Below are 3,270 nucleotides of genomic sequence, written 5' to 3'. Positions count from 1 at the left end.
AAAAGATGTTAGTGACCTATTTTTGTGCTTTTGGTTAGCAAACAAAATAAAAGAAGCAATAATATACAATTCAAGCATGCTTGGTGATCTCAAACCACTCAAAAGAGGTCCCACCCAAAGGCAAAGGGAACCAAGATGCTTATGATCCTTGAGGTTTTGCAAATGCATTGTTATGATGCCATGAGGGATCTTAGGGACAAAATTGGGGTCTTACAGATGCCTCTATTTAAGATCATTCTAGCCGGAGAAGTGAAGGTTAAAATCTTCGTCTCGACGGGGTAGAATGGGCTTAAATAATAACAAAGAGATGAATTTTGGTCCCTAAGAGACCTCACGATGCAGATGTATGCATGCAAAAATGGGAAAATTCTGTGGGGATATGCGTCCACAAAGGCAAAGATCAGGAGGAAATCGACAATCCATATGAATAATTCATTTTATGGGGCAGAGACTCTACCGGGGAGTAAAAGGATGAAAACGCATGAGCAGGTCACGACTTAAAACTTGCTGAGAGACACGGAGAGAATCCATGAAATGAATCCATGGAAGGACTCGAGCTGACTCAAAGATGCATGTATTGGGGAATATTCTAATATAGAAAAAATTATCCGCAACGGATACTTCGGATAAAATATCCGGACTCAGGTGGAGATGTCTGATAACACTGAAATTTACCGTATTTTCGACTCCGATTTCACATGCATTCTAGTTGTTTTATTATCATTTTGTTGTGTTATTGGTATGTTTTCCTTTGTTTTCAGGTTTTTACTTTAATCGGAGCCCCGAACGAGAAAAGGAGCGAAAAAGAGCCAAAACCCTAAAAATCAGCATTTTGTACTTATGGCCTACCCCATGGCGGGCGCCACAGACCCTGCCATGACGTGTCCAAGCTCAACTTCCCTCAACTCCCACGTTCTCCACTACCTCCACTAAGGCGCCTCACTTTGGGCTTGTGGCGGGCGCCATGGCCTTGTGGCGGGCGCCACAAGAGGAAAATAGTTTCCCTCCCATTTTCAAGTTGAAGGGCATCCAAGTCATTTCCATCTTTTTACTTGCTTATAAATAGAAACTCGAATTCACTTTTACAATCATCCAAACTTAGAGCAAAGGCAAACTCAGAGCAACTTTGTTTCACTTAGGCATATATTCAGTTTTATAAAGTGGTAATCGCTTCGCATTGGAGTGTTACCACAATTGTGTAATCGAGTCTGTGATAGAGTCTGTAATCGAGTTTGGAGCACTTTGGAAGGAAGTTAATCCTGCCGCCATTTTCATTCCGCTTTGTAATTTATTCAACCCTCTGATTGGCGCAGGTTTTTATTACTTGTCTTTATCTTATTTATTTTCCTGCACTCGCTTTACTTTATTTATTTCCCGCACTCGCTTTACTTTATTTATTTCCTCGCACTCGCTTTACTTTATCTATTTCTCGCACTCGCTTTACTTTTATTTATTTCTCGCACTCGCTTTACTTTTATTTATTTCTCGCACTCGCTTTACTTTTATTTATTTCCTCGCACTCGCTTTAAATTATTTATTTTCCGCACTCGCACTACTTTTATTTATTTCTCGCACTCGCACTACTTTTATTTATTTTAATGCACTTTTACTTTACCATGTCTAGCTAAATTTATAAGGTTAGAATGTAAGGATCATAATTGAACCAGTAATCCGTAGAATTGTTTGTAGACACTTAAGGGCTATTTTAACTTTCAAATTAAGTTTTCCCGCACTTCATTTCCGTTGGGTAAGATCGAAAGCCGTCCAACGTCTATTTAAACTTAATTGATTTTAACTATTTCAAAAACAGCGAAAGCGCTTTGTTTAGTTCATTAGGAGATTTTAACATTAAGAAGAAAAGAGATTTTAAAACTATTTTCGGACGCGTTTATAAGTTTAGAGTCTGGTTTGTGAGAACCTCTTTTGGTTAAGAAATCCAGGTTATAATACTTTTCAACTTAGTCAAGATACTATATTTCTTAAAAATAGGTTTACTACTCTAACGCAATGCGCGACTTTTTATAAGTGACAATAAGAGGGTTTGATTAGGGAGTACAACTCGGTTCTGAATACGCGAAAGCGACAGTTCCTGTTAAATTAGTTCTTTTCAAAGTAGGAAACACTGCCCATAAGTAGCTCTATTAGCAAGTACTTGGATTATCAATTGATTATGTGAATTACATTCGACCCTGTCTTTATTAATTAAATTTATTTCAATACTTTACTTTTCATTGCACACCCCAAAAAACACCTATTTTGATTGCCTTTGATAAACACCATAACAATGGATAACGATAGATTGACACTTGGTCTCTGTGGATTCGACAATCTTTTATATTACTCTGACGCGTTCGTATACTTGCTTAGTATACCCTTTGGAAGTTTAAGCTTAGTATACCCTCTGGCGGAACCTGAACGTTACGTTCGCGCATGTTTATTCTTTCATAGAATTAAGAGAGCTATGGCCGAAGATCAAAACCAAAGACCTCTTAAAGATTTCTCTCAACCATCTAACGAAGAACCTAGTTCTAGTATAGTAAACCCAACCATCCCAGCTAATAATTTTGAACTTAAACCATCCCTGTTGCAACTAGTGCAACAGAGACAATTTGCGGGTCTCGCTACTGAGAACCCAAACCAACATTTAAAAATATTTCTTCAATTAGCAGACACTTTTAAAACCAATGGAGCTTGTCCTGAGGCAATACGTTTAAGATTATTTCCTTTTTCCCTCAGAGATAAAACCCTATCATGGTTAGATTCCCTTCCACCCAATTCCATTACGACTTGGGATAACCTTAGAAGAGTTTTTCTTGCTAGATATTTCCCCCCGAGTAAGACCGCCGTTCTTCGAAACCATATAACTAGATTTACCCAAATCCAAGGTGAATCGCTGTTCGAAGCTTGGGAGAGATATAAAGAGTTTTTACGAGCATGCCCACATCATGGTTTAGAAAATTGGTTAATCATTCAAACCTTCTATAATGGACTTCATTACAACACAAAGATGACCATCGACGCTGCCGCAGGCGGTGCTCTGATGAACAAACCTTATCCTGAAGCTAGTGCCCTCATCGAAGATATGGCTCAAAACCATCAATCACGGGGAGTCGAACGAGCGACAATTGAGAAGAAGGAAGCCCAAGGAGGAGTGCATGAACTAAGCTCTATAGACATGATGTAAGCTAAAATGGACGCATTAGCCCTTAAAGTCGAGCATATGTGCATAAACCCGAATACTATAGCCGCAATTTCGTCGGATTGTGAGAT

General features: G+C 38.7%; 1 non-coding gene across 1 annotated transcript; it reads right to left on the bottom strand.

Annotated features, from left to right (window-relative positions):
* Positions 1 to 2,845: 2,845 nt before the first annotated feature.
* LOC127076957 (small nucleolar RNA R71) lies at positions 2,846 to 2,952 on the bottom strand. Its single transcript, XR_007786962.1, has one exon. It is a non-coding gene; the product is annotated as a small nucleolar RNA R71 (small nucleolar RNA).
* Positions 2,953 to 3,270: the final 318 nt, after the last annotated feature.

Source organism: Lathyrus oleraceus, chromosome 4, assembly GCF_024323335.1.
Source record: "Lathyrus oleraceus cultivar Zhongwan6 chromosome 4, CAAS_Psat_ZW6_1.0, whole genome shotgun sequence".
Classification (NCBI taxonomy): Eukaryota; Viridiplantae; Streptophyta; class Magnoliopsida; order Fabales; family Fabaceae; genus Lathyrus; species Lathyrus oleraceus.
The sequence above is the reverse complement of the archived record's forward strand: the minus strand, read 5'-3'. Positions and strand labels throughout refer to the sequence as shown.